The sequence below is a fragment of the Dermacentor variabilis genome, chromosome 3, assembly GCF_050947875.1.
Source record: "Dermacentor variabilis isolate Ectoservices chromosome 3, ASM5094787v1, whole genome shotgun sequence".
NCBI lineage: Eukaryota > Metazoa > Arthropoda > Arachnida > Ixodida > Ixodidae > Dermacentor > Dermacentor variabilis.
The window spans coordinates 75,553,620-75,571,718 of record NC_134570.1 but is presented as its reverse complement, the minus strand read 5'-3'; the positions used below and the strand labels follow the sequence as shown (position 1 = coordinate 75,571,718).

Sequence of the window (18,099 nt, the reverse complement as noted above, 5' to 3'; positions counted from 1 at the left end):
TCCAAGAAACATCAAAGAAACTCTGTTCAAACAAGTATTCTTTCAAGATTATTTGCATTGGCTGGGCGGGCAAGGTTGACTCTTCCAAAAGGAGTTCAAAGCCGAAGTTCCCCTATCGTTAATGTTTTCAAATGCTATCAGGTTGAGTGCTCGGTTACAAGCATGCAGTGACAGTGACAAGAACTTTATTGGAGTGTCTTGAGGAACTTAATAGGGGGGAACCGAAGGCTCCCCCAAGAATGCAGTGAAATCATTAATTCTTGATTGAATTCTTGATTAATTCTATAAATTTAGTAGCCCACAAGCTGTCTGAATGACGTCCAGGGGAACTATACAATGCGGGAGTCACGAGGTTGTGCGGCCACTTGTCTCACTTTTGGGGCTTTTCTGGTTTTCTATAAGCCTCCACACACGGTAAGGAGTCTGTCACATTCACAGAAAGTAATTTACTGAATTTGTCATCATTTTATGTTGCCATGGTAGCGCTCCTTCAGCGCTGTTCTTGTTTTCGCTGCTCCTGACAAACGCGACGGAACAAAAGCGCATACACTTGCGGGGCAAGGAATGGACGGGGCTGTTGACCGCCCATGACCTCGCGTACTCTAGTGGCCTCGAGGTGTCCGTCGACTTTGATCGGCCGGGGCTCGAACGCGGGGGGAAGAGGGTGCCGATCGTCAGACGCGAGCACGTCACCCAACACAAAGGAAAGCCGCCTTCGAGGACGACCAGAATTTAGGAACAGCACGCGCACGCAAGGAAGCGCAAAACAGTTGCTATGCGAAATACTGAAAAGAGAAAGAAAGAGCTCAGCGACGTGCTAAAACACTGACGAGTGTGTCAGCAGTTCCGTGCAGCAAAACGAAAATGGACGAAACGCCGACAGCCCCATTTAGTCAAAGAACTCGCTGAAAATCCATGTTCTGACGGTGATGAAAGCTGAAGGTCAATAAAAGCCCCCTTTCCCTGCGCTGCTGGGTAGCTGCAGCGACTTAGGAGACATTATTTGGCGATTATTGTTAGGGGTTGCCAGATCCTCTTCCTGCCACGGAGCATCTTCAGGCTACGATGTTTGAAGAGCGACACACCGCTTTTGGAGTGGGAAACTGGGAAAGCTGTATCTCATGCCGCACAACACAAGGTGCTGAAGCGAGCTAGGAATTTTCTTTTTTTTTCTTATACATCAAGCTTATTTAGGCAATCTTCTTGGTTGGCAGTGCAGGTGTCAGACAAACGACTATCGCTGCATGACAGAAGCAGTCACGTGGGAATATGTTAGGTCGGGCAAACTGAACTATTTATAAACATCCCTTCTCAAGGAGCACGATCCTCTCCAGAACGAAACTGCCTCGTCACGTTTAGCTGTTTCAGTCAGTTAGTCTGATTAGAATGCAGGCGGCACAACACCGGAGAGCATCGCTGTGGCAACGAAGCGCTACGCAGACGCTAGTGACCTCAGCCGAGTTCATGCGTCAACCTTAATAGACAGGGGCAGGCTTGGCGATGCAACCTTGCCACATATTCAAAGCTCGCGACCGAACAAGCCCGTAAATGCAATTCTCATTTAGCGTTACGTTTCACCTTAGGCCAAGCTCGACCTTGCAAACCTCTATATCCTGTCGGCAACGAAGCGTTTTTTTTTTTTTCTTCAGAGGAGAAAATGCCAGTCTGACTTCCTTTTCTCAGTTACGCAACAGCCACTCATCCCGAGCTGTGCACGCAACTAGAACGCGGAGCTCCAAGGTGTAGAGGGGAAGGACGCAAGGCTGAGACAAGTGCCGTAAATCCAATCGTGCAGCAGGCAGCCAAACGCCGTCACAGCGCCGCCATGCGGCCACACATAAAGCTGTATACTGGAGAACCTCCACTTTGGCCGCCTGCTGTAGGGGCTGTGTCTAGGAGTCCCTCACCCCCCCTCGCGTCCCCCTTCCTCGCTCTACCGTTCCCCTTGTGTGATCCGTTTCCTGCTCAGCCGGTGATTTGTGTCCCAATCGCGGCTGCTTGGCGCGGCGAAGGCGTTGGTTTTGGGGCCACGGCTCGGCATGACGCAGCCGGCGTTTCCCATCGCTCTGATGAACGATTCGGGCGAGACAGCGCGCGTATAATACGTCCACGGGAGCACTTTAAGTTGACCTGGACGCGTACTAGACATTGAATCATTTCAGGTACTAAAAAAAAAAAAAAAAAAAAGGGACATAAGAGGAAGGCCGAATATAGCGCGCTGGTTGAGTATACACAAAAGCCGCCGCACCAATTCTATACTCGTTCTTTCAGGCTTTTATGTCACATTGTTAAGTCAAACGGAAGTTCAATTCAAGATTGAATCGAAGCCAACAGCATCGTCATGACATGCAAGCAGGCTTTCTTTTTCGTATTTTGCTTCCATAACGTAACCATGTCTGTTTCTCTGCGCTGAACAGAAGCAATTTGTCGCTAATACTGTATAACGCTGCACGTTTCATACTGATCTTTTCTTTGTTTGTATGTTGTCACCCACACCCCTCTGCAATGGGGCGGCGATTGAGGGTATCGAAAATAAATAAATAAATCTCGTATTAATAAATACCAGCTTTGTTGCTCTCCGTTTACCATGTCATCTTTATAAGGCGAAACCGAACAGCCTCGGTTTCCTGCTTGCTGTGCTTAGTCCGTATAATTATCATGAGCCTCTGTTTAAGTTCACGGCAGGACGAAGGGCACTGCCGAGTGCGTATATAGCCGGTTTTAATTGACGGCGTATAGTATGTTCGCTTTACTCAGACCGTCACGCGCTGAACCCTTAGGTGAATGACATTCTCAAAGCTTTCAGCGCTGGCTCATACTCGAGCTTAAAACTCAACGTTTTCTTATAACCAAGCATTTTAATCGACATCGTCGTCGAGTACTTCGGAAGTACGCTTCACGTGTGGCAGCAAGACTTAATTTCGCACTCGTTAAGGCTACTTGTCGCAACAAAACCTAGTTCGCACGAGATAAAAACCCGAAACTCAAAAGAGAATCAACAGAATTCATAACTGAGCAAATCTCCACTGCCTTCGCTCGCCTCAGATCTTGAGCCCAAGCACACACGTACTTAAGCGCTCCTTCACAAACACGCGATACGGTCGAAAGCAATTATTATTTGGTTTCAAACACTATATACAATTGAAAGAGAAAAAAAATATGAAGACACCTAAGTACTTCTTACGAGTTGTGAACGCGAAAGCATTAATGCGCAATCGAACGCCGCTAGGCGGTCCTTCGAGTTACCTCCTCGCGGGCAAGCGAGCGCGTTGAGAGGCTAACTGCGTTTTGATTTGGTCTCAACCGAGGCACAGTTCAACGGAGGCGAGAGCTTGCGCGGACAAGGAGCGCTCCGATAGCGCAGGCTTCCAAGAGTGAGAGCCAGGGTGACGTGGCGTTTTGCGAAGCCCTCTCCCCTCGCGCAACACCTGGCGCACCTTTTTTGTTCAATGGGCCATTTGACGTTCTCGAATCAAGAAAGAATGCAAGAAGCACGCAGGCAACTACCACGGGAACGGGCACATCACAATTTTCTGGGAAGGACAGGACCAGAAACAGAAATGAAAGATTTAAAGAATCCATCAAGGAGATAGAAAAGAAAGAATGAAATGGCAGATCACAAAGATTAAAGTAAAACAAAAAAACTGCGACAAAGAATAGCGTGCGGCAATAGTAACAAAAATCACTGCAGGTCGAGCTATTAAATCAATGTGAAAAAAAAAAAATACTGGTGAATAAGTAATGTCCGCGGTCTCGACATTCGCAAAAGAAAAAAAAAAGAACGCTACAAACGTATCTCATTATATTAAAGGAAAGTAAGGAGGACGCGATAAGCCCATTCGCGTAGAGATGCACAAATTACCGGGGCACAAGCACGCATTGAGGGTCATGTAGATATCGCAGACCAAGAACACGATAATCTCTGCTGCGACGCACGCAATGCAAAGAAAGGACGCTGATGAGGGTTAGAAACAGTTGCGAGCAACATCGCTCTATTGACCTTGCTGATGATGAGAGGACGCGATAGTCCCCAATATACCATTTTCTTATCTTTCGGTTCGCAGACCAATGTGCCCGAGCAAAACGACTCAGGCCTATCTATCCTCTCCCTTCTGCCGCCCACCGAAGCAAAAAGCAAAGTCAACTAAGAGGCGCGCTTCAACGTTGCCTGCGCGTACATGCACAGCGCCTCGAAAACAACGGCAGCAGCTGAGGCGTCCTTCTCAAGGCGGCGGCCCCCCGTCAAGAGCGCAGCGCGTGCAAGAATCCAGAGCACGCAGGTCAACGCACGCGGCAAAAACATCGGCTCCGCTGCCTACGCAGCTTTTGCTTTCAAAGTCCAGCGCGCGCGCGCGCTGGCTCGTTTGCATCGCGTGCAGGCAGCACAAATAACGGAGTCGCGCCGCCAGACACGTAATCACCGCTAATTATCTACGGCGACTCTCAACCACGCGCCCGCATGTATATGCGAGAGGCAACGACGGCGGCGGCGACTCTGTCCGCGATGGAAAGTAAAAGTCACGAAAAGAGAAATAACGAGATCACCACTGGGCGCATACAGCGGTGGTCCTCTTTTATCTGAACCAGCTCGCCGGCTGGGCTGTGCAAGGAGCGGCTTGTGTGTGCATACGCACGCACCGTTGCGGATACGTGCTACGCTGAACGAAGGGGGGGGGGGGGGGGGGCAAGGAAAATTTTGCTTGTCCATTTCGCACGTAACATCTGGCGGGAGGAGGAACCCGGAAACGCGTCCCACTAGTGCTGCAGGGATCCCCCTACACTGCAACCCAGCACATGGAGGCGCCTTGATTATATAACGACGCGATGTTGCGTCGCTTCGAAGATATACACGGCGTGTACACGCTGATCGCGGCATAAGTTCAGCGTTTGACTGTGGGCGGGGCTCGGCGCGGATTCGTATAGGGTTATCTCTGAACGGCGGCGAAGCAGTAGAGAGCCACGATGACTCTCTCCCGATAGAGAGAGAGAGAGAGACAGAATGACAGACCGCGTTCGGCTGATCGCGCGACGGGAAATCCCTGGTTACGGTTCGCCAGTTAGAATAGTTACGCCTGAACAATGATATTTGTAATCGGACTGCGCAACGAAAATTATTAAGTAGACGCCCTCGAGTCTGCTGGGGAGTTTGCACCGTACAATCAGTGGCACTAAACTGTGCGTCCTCAATTGAAACATCGCACGGTCTCTTGGAAGCTATGCTGCATTTGCAGCGCTTCTTTTTCATCGGAATCTACAAAAATGAGAAGGAAAAGAAGAAAGAAAGAAAGAAAGAAAGAAGGAAAGAAAGAAAGAAAGGAAGAAACGAAGAAAGGTACGGATCGCAGAGCCGGCTATTCTAGCCGTGCCACGCGTCCCTATCAGCCATGCGGCAATACGTCAATCCTGCCTTGTTCCTGCTCGTTTACAGGGCACATATATTTGGCACAATGACTGACACCCTTCTATACGGTAATGCGGCACGGTTAAAAAACTATTACAATAGCGTAAACTTGGGAGCAATCAGATAATACCGTGAACCGAAGCAGTATTGTTAGTTTTTATGAGAGTTCGGTTTTGGGAGTAATGAGCCCGAATAAGTTTCAGACATAACACGTCTTATACGTATTAAGTATATGGTAAAGATGGAAATCGCCACTAACTGAATGCATTCTTATTCCGAAGCAATTTATCTCAAGCGACAGCACGGTCATATCTCATGCTCATTGGATCTTTTCATGTCCCGAATGAAAGCTTCCTCAACGTTTTCACTCACCGTTGATCAGAATATGTCGCCTGTACGACGTTTTTCAGAGAGCACCTCTCTTACACTGCTTTTAATGCGACGGCTGTATGGCGAGCTCATCACTGGTTCGAAATAAAATGTCCTCGTATCAGCGTTTATTATTATTATTATTATTATTATTATTATTATTATTATTATTATTATTATTATTATTATTTGTAATTCTGCCATGTCGTGGCTGGGTGATCGATCACCGTCCTAAATGGAACACGTTTCCTTTTTTTTTTATTTTTGTTAACAAGCTATATAGGAGACTGGGAACCACATTTTGCAACAAACTGTTTCACTTCCCATTCTTTCCGTCCCGATCGACGGGGGCGAAGCAGTGCTGCTGTTATTATCTGGATCGGTTATACTAAGCTGGTTTCCCGGTTGACAGAGAAAGTAACACTGCAAAATGAAATCGACCGTACGTTACAAAATGCGGGACCAGGGACCAGATAATGCAACGATTCTCATGTCCCTGCTATCTTTTTTTTTTTTTCACGCTTGGTCAGTGGTCCCAGTAGCACTCTACCAGCGTTTATCGCCGAAATACGCCGGTCGTGAATGGTGGACCGTGGCCTCCGCGATCAGCTCCGGCGGTGCACCGCCGGAGCTGATCGCGGAGGCTACGGTTGGACGATAAGCAATAGAACCGGAAGAAAGGAATCCTTAACCAGCCCGGCGCCACCGCCTGCGTCGAATGCACGCTGCGAATAACGATGCCCTCAGTTTATGCGCACCAGACTTGGCGAGCCGCCAGTGCGTCGTGCGAGCCACGAAGGCGCTTTTAACTCTTCTGGGGGACATTGGCCTCAGCCAGCGTTGCTATACAACCACTGGCCTCAACCAGACGACTGCGACCAGCACGGGGAGTGCGTGTTCGCGTTACGGTATACACGACTACTGCGTGCTTAGCTTGCAACGGCCTGGCTCACGTCTTTCGTCCTGGGCATCACGCTGTAGTTAGGCAGGAACGCAAACCTCTCCGATACTCAACTTTACAAAGAGCCCCGTCTGTCTCTTTCTTCATCGCTCGGGAACGCACATAAAAAACGCGCGAGCGAGAGCACCCAGTATCACCGTGTATGCATGCCCTGTCCGGTACATAGCCCCATGAACGTCAACACTGTAATCAAAGCACTGTCTAATAGAATTCAATGCCGGAGCAATCATCAAAGACGCTGCAAGCATACAAACCTGATAAAACAGAAAAGAATGAAAGAAGCGTGAAACAAGGAAAAGAGGGGATTTGGAAGGGGTGGAAGCCGTTCGCCGGCAAAAAGCAATCAACTCTTTCCACAACGACTAGAGATGTTCGGAACAGATTCGCTGGCAACGCCACCGGAGTTACGAGAGCACTTGGGAGTTCACTCTTTCGCGTTGCGGACGCACGGAATTCCGGACTGTTTATACATGCGTAGAAGACCAACAAAAGCACAGGCACGCACAAAACGCCCGGCTCTTTTTCCGTCGTTTTTTTTTTCTTTTACTTCAGCACACACATCCATTATTTGCCGCCCGTCGCTCCCGTCTGTCGGCATGCACGAAAATGGATACGGATTTTTTTTTTTTTTTGTCTTCCTCTGAAATCCGGAATGGAGCCGTCGTTGGCGGGGAAATTGTTGCATGCTCAAGCAGAGACAACGCGTAATGGTAAAAGAGCGTTGGCCACATTTTATGTACGTACATATAGAGGAGGCAGCTATAGTAATGGTTCCACCGACAGCACTTGTTTCAGCGTCTAGAAGCGCTGGCAGGCGGCCGGAAGGACTCTACAAATAGTTTCGGAAATGTAAGTGGCCATGTCGGTCACTTTATTGCGGTATAAGAGAAACCCACAAACACGCAACCGGGAAAAATAAAAGAGGACGCGTAGTGGAGCAATTGTTCCGCCGCTCCCTTCGTGTTCTTCACCCGAGCACTGATCTCCACTGCGGTTATATACGTAAGCGGGAGTTCAAATAAGAGCGCAGCTGACTTTTTTTTTTTTTAGCATTTGGCCAGCGTTCTGTTCCGTAAACGACCGCATTCGAAATTGTAACTGAGATGACCGATTGTTTTATGCAAATGGAAGCAATAAAAAAAAAAGGTAACGATGCTTTTCTCGATTACTATTTTAGGCCACTGTATAGACATCATGTATGCCTTCAAACATTTCTAAAACGAAGCGTATGCTGCGCAATACGTTTTTTCTTTCGCTCTTTTCGGATGCGACCTAACAGTGGTGCAGTTGGCTACAGGAGAGGTACAGGCTCTCAGCGCACCTATCGGTACTGGCGCGAACTGCGAGAAGGACCACGTGGCCTCCGAGATCAGTCGTTGCGGCGTGCTCCCCAGTCTCGGAGGCCATGTGGTCCGTGAAAATGGGCGAAGTGCTGCCGAAGCGATGCGAACGAATGGGCACTGCCGCGCTTCATTCAATAGAGGATTTATTGCACGACTTCTGAGACAGTACGCTGCCAAGTTTTTTTCTTTTTTCTTGCTTCAAGCACGGTCACCATCCTCTCCCGATATCCACCGCACGCAAAGGCGGTGGAACGCCTGTTTGGTTTTGTTAGATGAAATTTGTCTTGACCTTGCTTTCCTTTCACTTTCATGTTGGCCATGACTGTCACCTGAAAGTGCGGAAGTTATTCCGCCTTCCACCGAGTCGCATTCATCGCTTTGCCACGTACGTTCGCGCTCGTTCTCAGGTACAAATATTTTCGTAGCCCGGAATCCCTAACGTACGCGAGAAACAGCTCGGCTAGTACGTGCATAGACTTTACGTCGCCAGAAAAGCCCTTCAACCTATCACACCCAGTGCGTGGGTCGGAACCACTTCGACCAAACGACGATTTATACATGGCGCCAGGCCATTACACTCTACAGCCTCGCCTTCGCTATAAAGTCAAGTATGCTGATTAACAACAGTGCCAGAGCATCAACGCTCAACGACCGTCTAACCACTTTAAAGGGGAAAAAAAAAGCAGGCCCCGCCACCTCGCCGCCGCACGTGGCCGCACCACGAAGCTAGCGCACACGTGCAGTATAAAACTGCACCCAGCTCTCATTAGGATAATATATTCGCGTACGAACGATCCTCGAAGCAGCTATACGAGCTAAGCTCATAAAGAAAGGAATAATGTAACCAAGTGCGCGCCAACCTGCTATTCAACAAACTGGACCCGGCGACGACAGGAATAGCGGCAGCCCTTTTGCGGGGGCCGATTAAATAAAAATCTATACACGCGCGCGCTCGCTCGCACCACCATGCGCGAGCCGCAAGGCATACGTGCTCGGCCAGGCAACAACAAGCAGGAAGAAAGCGAAAGGTGCCGGCCAGGAGCGACGCCCAGAGTTCCCTCAGTGGTGCCAAGGGAGAGGGCGATGGGGCGAGGGAACGAGAGAGAGCAACCGGTTGGTTGCACCCCTTCCTTCCCCCCGCTTCAGGATCGCCGCCCCCGGAGTCGCTCTGGAGCTACGAGACCCCACATGACCATCACTTACTCTCCCAGCCAACCTTCAGCTCGAGAGAGACAGAGCTAATGCCGCCTTACGTCTTCCCTGGATTTGCACACACACACGAAGAGCCCTCGGCGCTGACCGAGTCACGCCAGACCCCGCCGCGTCAGCGCGAGACCGGGGCAGCTGGTCATCAAGCTTTGGGAGATCGCCGCCAAAGATAGTAGCCCGGCCATAGACTTCGTTTAGTATACTACTCCCTCCCCCCTGCCCTCTGCATCGCCAAAAAGCCATGGCGCAGACATCCGCGCATTCCTCTATGCCTCTCAGTAACGGCGGCCTTCTAGTTGCAGAGTCCCTCTCCCTCGCACCCTGCGTGAGCATGAGGGCCTCTTGCCCAAGAGCTCGAGACGCGAGATTAACCGAAGTACCTTGGCGATTACGCCACGAGGCGAGACAAGCAAGAAGAGCTAATGCGCAGCGCGCACGTCGTTGCTTCGGCAGTGCCCCGATCGCCGACGCCTTTCGCTCTCGACGACCGGAGACAACGCGAAGGGGGAGGAGGCATCGCAGATAGGCCTTCCTATGCGTATACCGAAGAGTAACGACGTTTCCCGGTCGCATATTACCGCATGCACACGCTCGCCCAGGGGTCTATGCCTGCGACCTCCCGAGCATCATCGATCGTTCTCCCAGCGGGCTCAATACCGTATCTGTACACGCAACGACAACTACCGCGTTGTCGGCCAAGCAAACTTCCAGCTTCGCACAGCTAACAGTAATACGTTGACGGCGCCGTCTCGGCTCTCAAGGCCTTTTGCAACACCAGGAAAGAGAAGACGTGATGTATTCGTAAACTGATCGCACAGCCGAGGTGACGCCTCCGAATGCTCAAGCTGTTTTCGCCTATGGACGTCAGGAAGGAAGTCTAGCGCTATGCCCTTTCTAAGTTACCTCCATGCGATGTGAATTCCGCGTGATCTTCAGCGATCATTATTTGCTTAACGTTTGCCACTTCTTATAGGTGTTCGACTGTCTAGAACGTTCCGTTTGCATCCGCTGAGGAGAGCTGCGGTGCAGGCGCATGCACGCCAAGCACAATTATTTGCCTCGCGCACGAGAGGGTCATCGGCTGAAGCTACAATTAATACCTCATAAACAGTGAATTTAGCTTGACTTAGACACACACACGCGCACACACACACACACACACACCATCGTGATTCTTCATAAGACACCATCAAACACTGAAAAATAAGGGGGGGGGGGGGGTGGAGTATGCATTCGTTGCCACAGACCACTTGGCCAGCCGCCCATCCAAAACATTGAACCACAAGCGTAACTGCGGCGAAAGCGGAAGAACAGGAAACAATTGTCGGTTTGTGACTCACCGTGACGCAGCACACGCGCCGTTTCGTAGCACCAAACGTTCACAGCCTTTGAGCTCCGGTGTCTTCACAGTCATTCACCATGCAGACCACAACTTAAAACCAGCGAGGTCTTCGTTCACAACAATCCGTGTGCACGCCATGACGTGGTCCACAAGCACGTAATGACGAACGACTACTGCTGAATATACACGACAAGCAGTGTCCACATCCGGTGCTCCCAGACCATTTACGCCAAGCTTAACCAGGTCACCACTGAAGTCTTGACAATCTCCTATCGCTCCGCTTCGAGCTCTGGCACTTGCTACTCTAAACTCGGCGCAGATCGAGTGCGGCAGACAGTCGCCGGAACCAGACGCAACGCGGCTACCGTCGTGTACGTAACAAGTGTTCCCGCGGCGGCTTTCGAAGCGAAAGCAACAGTTTAAAAAAAGAAAAACAAAAGAAACCGCCCGTAGAGCAGCGAACGAACAGCGGGACGGCGCATGCGCGTGGCAGGCGCGTGTTGCTCGGCAGACGGCGCCAGCCACGAAGCAAAACGACAGCGAACCATCTGCCGCCGCATCCAAAAAGCGTGCGGCGGCAACTTCGCGTCCCCGCGGCCATGATAGAGCCTGCCACCTGCTCCAGAAAACAACCGCCTGCCGACCAGTGCAACCGACCGAACGAACGGCCGACCGTTGGGGTCACGAGCTTGGAAAACGACGCGTAAGCAAAAACCACACGCTATGTGTCAAACGGCCTCTCTTATCGACTTCGCGTTCCCTCCATAGACATGTTAAGTCTATCTACTGAACAGTCAAATAAATAAATAAATAAATAAATAAATAAATCAGAACTTTATTCCATCCCAGATCTGTTCTTTTCGGTCATTCGGATCAGCACGGATGAGGCCACAGCCAATGGGTCCTTTCTCCGTTCCTATTTTCACGTAGCTACGAGTTGATATAAATGAATTTCCATGAAACAGGGCATGTATTCACAGAAAACTGCTACTTCTCCAGCGCATTTCCGGGAAACTAAGTCTACGAGTGATGCCAGTACACTGCTTTTAACGAATGTTCGCACGTGATGTTTAAGTCGAGGGCTTTTTGTTGCAGAGTGGCACTTGCGAAGAACGTACCACTGTCCCCATATGTTTGAGTGTCACGCAAAGACGAGGGAAAAATTATTCCATGGCTGTAACGGTGCATTCGTGTCTGTAACAGCTGCAGTGGATCTCTGAACACTGTAGACGTCAATCAATTCATGCTTGCGTATCTCAGCTCCCATATGCCGCGATTCTTTGCAGGATATGACAACGCTAATTACCTTTTGTTCAAAAACACGGCAGCTGAGTACACTTTAATAAACTTCCTGACGAAAAACTACAGCATTATTATTATTATTTGTTTTGAACACATATACACATATAAACAGTTTACAGGAAAGGGAAAGCGACGAGCAGGCTGGCAACTGCCACCGGAAGGGGCACAACGCCTGACTACTCTTCTGAAGGGAGGTGACAGCAACACAGAAATGAAAGATAGGAAGGAGGAGAGGAGAGAGGAAAGAGAGAGCATCGCCGATTTGTCAATTTAATGCGTGACGTCATAAAGCCAGTAGAGGGCCCAATTTTGTAGCTTCACATATCCCAATGAAACATATTAGCATACATTATATATATATATATATATATATATATATATATATATATATATATATTAGTGTGACAGAGGCGCCGACACGAAGGAAAAAACGCCGTCGCCGTCAGTCGGCAGACCGAAATCGGTGTCGTGTTGGCCTAGCGCGAATGAGTGCTAAGTAGAGACCATTTACTTGAAGTCGCGAATTGTCGATGGTGCTGTGTACTCTTAAGAAAAAAAATCATAATCAAACGCTAATAGTAGCCTAAATTTGAGAAGTCTAGTCCTACATAAATAGAGTGTCTCTGAATGTGTCATGTCTGTCACTTTCGTTTTCGCCATAAAGTATAGAATAAACATTAAATGTTTTGTGCCTGAATAGTACTGTGATAGTGACGATCCTTTCCAGTATTCTTGTACAGCAAAGAGAAAAGAAAAAAAATACATTACAGAAACAACTTCTCGTGCAAGAAAACATCCTTCAACGTGATTCACGCTTTCCGAATGTTAACATTCTGAAGCATCTTGCCTTCGAAGCTCGCGCGTGGGCAGGCTTTGGTTGCTTTGCGTGCACGTACGTACAATAGCCCACGAGCTCATATAATCACGGGGGCACGCGGTCCCCTCAAAACTTACTCGGTGTCTTCGTTCACAACTTCAACCGACATGCCCGGCAACAAGCGTGCGCGGGAGCGGTGCCAGAAAAGTGAGCACGGCGAGCGAAAGCACTCTCGATTGCACGCGTCACCGGAAGGACTGCAGAGGCGTGCCAACGGTGATCACAGTCTTCGCCACTTTTGAAGCCCGAAGAAAAAAAATACAGCCCGTAAGATGGCTACGGTTTGCGTGAGCAATTTTCCTCGTGGCCGTGACGTGATTACAACGGGAAGACATCAATTATTCAGAAAGGGTCCCGGACATGAACGCAAAAAGATGTTTTTCTTTTTTTCTGTGCGTGTACCCACGTGAACAGGTTAATCCAGAAGCTGTTTACGCTGATTCACTAGCAACGCACTAAAGTAAAAAAAAGGGAAAGAAAATTCCCCGACGATTACGATACTCCCCTAATGCGAAATTTGAGCGCAGATCTATACGTGTTTTAATTTCGCGATATGTTAGCTGGCGCGGACAACCTGCCTCGCGAGGCACGTTGCAAACAGAGCGAAGTTTGGCGCGAATGCCTCGCTAATCGGGACATCACGAGAGGCAGCGCGTGGGTAACGCACGGGCACGATTCACAGCAGCCGCCGCAGACAGACATCCGCTCATGCAGCGCTTTGTTCTCATAAAGATGACACCAGCTACTCTGACGCCATCACCTAGCCATAGCCGCCGTAAAGCCCGTCTTGCGCGTCACTACGCTTTTATTCTCACGCTTTCGCAATACTCTCCTACTCCGCTTTCCGCCTCATGTTCCGCTGCATTGCACTCCGCTTTCCTCCTCGCGCTCTCTTCGCTATCGCTGACTTTCACCTCTCGCTGAGCGCCGCGTTCGCTTTTACCCTTCGCTGTGCTCGTTCACTCGGTTACGAGGGATAACGCCGACGCCCTCCGCAGGAACGGGCGCCTAAGAGCTGCGCTCTAAAAGAAAGAGCAGGTGATGTTTTGTCCTCCAGAGTCGGGACATTCAGTCGATTGAGAAGACAGCACAACGGCAGTGTATACAGAAGAGCGAAAGCTTTGCTAGCGGTGACGAAACCTAAATATTGTTCGATGTGACACGTGGAATAACACGGCTATGATATGGACATATTGATTTATATAAATAAATATTTATATAAAGGCGGCTAGCCGATGGCAGGGCGAAGTCGAATTTGTCGACAAAACGAAGCAAAGGCAAGATTTTGACGTAGTAGTTCTGCGGAAACCCGCAGGGTGGAGAGAAGTCATCGTTATTCTCGTTCTTTCCAACCGGGCGATTTAATCATGGTTCAACAGGCACTGCGTTTACCTCGGCACTGCGAAAAATTCTTACCCAGGTTTTCGGGCCCATCGTGTTACTGACAACGTTATACTGCGCTGGCTTCCAAAAAAAAGACCTAAATGCCAAACTTGCCGGATGGGCCCTCAGGGTCGTTCATCGCAGTGGTTCTTGCCACCAATACGATGACTACATTTCACGCAACCCTGTCGTTACGAACTGCTCTGCGCGAAATTTGCATTACTCGGTCTCAGAACTGCACATCAAAGGATACAGAAATCTGCAACATCGCCCGGCGCCTCTCTGGTAATACCAGTACCTAAGCGCCGCATCGAGAGTCTGTCGTCAGCCTATAGAGTCTGAGATGACATCCTTTATCACCGACGTACAGGAAGTGAATCGTAACCTACCTGTGGTGCCTGTGGCCATGCGACCATCCATACTTTTCATGTGTCACGACGACCCCTCTGCTGGCCACCTGGGTCAGCAGAAGAGACTAACTCGTGTTAAGGAAATGTTTTCGTCGTCTGGCATGCGCGACAATGTCTACCTGTGCGTGTGACTCTGCACCATTTGTCAAGCTCGTAAGGTCGTCACAAACCCACAACCTCTGCTTTTACAAGCAATCACCCTTCCTCAAACCATTCGATATCGCAGGCATTGATCACATAGAACCGCTTCTTCGCAGCAAGCATGACAACAAATTTCTCATTGTGGCCACGGTCTACCTGATTAAGTGTGTATAATTTCGAGCTGTCCCCGATTCTGCAACCGCTCATGTCAAGACCTTTCTTAATGAATTCCTCATATTCCGGCATGGCACGCCGAAGTTGCTGATTTCCGACCGCGGCAGGGCATCTATGTCGCGTGCCTTCAAAACTTTGTCTAAACATGGAATACGACACGCTGTAGCGTCCACTCAACATCCATAAACAAATTAAACGAATAAACAGGTCCAGCGCACCAACCGCACCGTAAGATATATCTCTTCCTATCTGTCCCATACACGACGACTGGGATGACTACGTCGCTGCTGCTGTCTTCGCTCTAAACACGTCCCAACAGGAAGTCACTTGCGCCACACCGTTTCAGCTGCTCTACGGGAGGACGCCAATGTTACCGCATGAACACCCTCTTGGCTTCAACACGTCTCTGCAAGAACGCCCCGCAACAGCGAACTCCAGCGAGACCCTGCGCCAGGCTCGCCTCCGAGCTCGGCTAGCAATAATACACCACCAAGCGCGGCTCAATGCGTCTTCACAGCAAAGTCCCGCTCGTTCTTTCCAACCGGGCGATTTAATCATGGTTCAACAGGCACTGCGTTTACCCCGGCACTGCGAAAAGGTTTTCGGGCCCTATCCGTGTTATGTAAGCTCTGGGTCCCGCGACGTTTCGTTTGGCCGCGATTCCCGAACTTGATGACAACCATCGCAAACGCACTTTTCCTATACTCATACAAGTAAAGATGGGCGGCAAGTGTATCGGTAACGAAAAAAGCCGCAAGTGAAAAAAGAGGAAAAGAAGGGCAAGGCAGAAGCATATAGTAGTGGGTCAGGAGAATGGCGTTTTTTTTTTTTTTTTGGAACGGCTGAGATTTGGGCGTGTCATGTATCGCTCGAAACCCGTTCGAGGTGCCGGACTCCCGTTACATCTTGGTATAGTGAATTAATGCAGCCTTTCAAACGGGGGTAAATATTTACTTTCTGTAATACCAGCCGGCGCGCACCATGCACGACGTATGCATCGTCAAGACATATGGAGAGGCAGCCTTGTATCAGCGTGAACCTTTCATTGCGCCCTGAATAACCTCAGATTGCAGGTTTTGCCAGCTCGACGTACCGAGCACAGTCGAAGAGCTGTGCCGGCGTCGACAACACATTGCGAACTGCGCGTTCGTGAGTTCCGGTCAACTGCGCATCGTAAACGCCTTTCTCCAATAGCTTCAGGTGTTTTCTCGCAGCCAACATCTCTCACGGCAGAAGACAATGCCTGGTGCCGTATACCCTGCGGTCGCTGGTACTTTTCCATTAGTCCAGACGCACGGACATGTTCTCGCCGATTGTTCGCTTCTTGCTTGCATCACACATCATAAGCGATAGTTGGAAGTAAACGCTTCGATCGAAACACAGCGACGTCGCAAGAGGTGATAGAGTGGTCCGCTTGGGAACCATTGGCGAGCTGCGTCTAAACATCACCTCCTGCGCGGTGCGATGGCCCAGCACCCTTTGACCGTGAGCGCAATAACCCTGTCTATCCGAGCACGCGGCACTGAAACCATCAAAATGACAGGTCTGCGGGCAGTTCCAGGCCATTATCGTATCGCGCCCTTGCTATAGACTGCGTTGAGTAACCTTCCTTCACAATTATTTCGAGGCCTTTGACTGCATGGGAAAGTAGGCTGAGGTTGCCAGATGGCAGCGCACAGTGACGCATGTGGTTCATTTTGCAGCAGAGATGAAGCGGCGAGGTCGCAGAAGGAGAACACCGATTTTCCCAGAAAAAAGAAAGAAAAGTCAGCACGTCTACAAACCTTACGTAAGAAGGCTTACTATAAAACAAGTCACCCACAAGTCGCGATTTTTCGGGTAGCCGCAATACCCCACTACAGAAAGGACTAACATTATAGACTGACGTTCTCTACATCCCAACAAACGCTATGTTACTACTCCGTCGCCTAAATAATTCGCCCTGGAGCGCCCGAAAACGTATACCTCACGTGCAATTAGGATGTCATTCATAGCGAGGTGCGACAATAGCGCAAGGAATAGGCCGAACGACGAGAAAATACGAAACGCAGGTGCTGTACTTCGACGCGTTTGCCGGGAGGCGGCTTAATTCAATGATGTGGATGGGCGAATGATACCTGCCGGATCGGAAACGTTAAAGAAAGCTTCAGTGAACAGTCGGCGACCCTGCCGAGGATGCAAGTGGCTGTGTCCACACTCTCGACCAGAGTCTCTCTGCAGGTTACTGTGCGCATGGCCACCATCGAGAACTTGAGCCCGCGAGAACAATGGAACGTGCGCGCGTTAGTTCAGCTTTGTTGAGGGCGAGACAAAACTGAGCCAGTTTAAAGCCTGCGCTTCTGTTTAAGGTGGATGGAGAGCGCGGGAGAAAGACGAGGACGCAACGAGTTCTTGAATGCATAGCACGCGTCAGAGAGCCGGGACAAAGGGACACGAACCGGCGGCCTCGAGTGCTGCAGGCTCACGCTTGGCGCCCTCCATTCATGGCCATCAGCCCGGGCTATGCTGCTCCGCCAACAAAAGGGAGAGGCAACGGCTTGGTGTGACTGAGGAACGCACCTTACGAAATAGCGAGTACTGTGCGCGCGTATATAGAGATGGCTGACCTTAGGTGCCGTATGAGCTGCTCTTGTATATACGCTCCGAACATAGGTTGAATGATCGATCTTGTAAAACGAAAGTAAAGAATTTTTCTGGAATTCTTGAAGGATGTGATGAAACTATAGTTCCGCAGAATTTTCAGGCAGGAAACGCAATAGGTTTATTCATGGTAGTACTAATCGAACAAAAGAATTAATGAAGTTTCTTAAAGCGGAGTGATACGGTGGTACAAACATCAGAATCAGTTTATTCAACGTGTGTAGGTATTGAATCCGGGGCTGCATATGGCTTAAATCACTCAAGAAATATGCACTAATTAGTTTCGCCTTCATGCGCTGAACATTGCAATCTTGTTTTCACCTTCAAAGCTACTTCGCATAGAGATCGAGTGCGTGTGCGCTAAATTTCGTAGCCTTTGATGCCGGCACTACACGTTCGCATTGTCGAACAGCCCTTTCATATGCGCGAACAAGGACATATTCGTTACAGACGCTATAGAGGTTATAACCGACGACAGCATAATCTTCGCACTGCTTGCTCCCATGCTGCCGAACGAAGGTCGGAGTGCGATCTGTGCGCATGTCAA

The 18,099-nt window shown here is 49.7% G+C and overlaps 1 protein-coding gene across 3 annotated transcripts in view; it reads right to left on the bottom strand.

Moving 5' to 3' along the window:
- The window catches only part of a (arc), a 213,046-nt gene that overhangs the window by 92,986 nt on the left and 101,961 nt on the right, over nt 1-18,099 (bottom strand). Inside the window, exon 1 of one of the 3 annotated variants that reach the window (XM_075685652.1) lies at nt 10,624-10,793. The exons of the other annotated variants lie outside the window; for them this stretch is intronic. The gene's annotated coding sequence lies outside the window, so the exon portion shown is untranslated. Of the gene's footprint in view, nt 1-10,623; nt 10,794-18,099 lie in introns of those variants that run through there. 3 annotated transcript variants of the gene reach the window in all.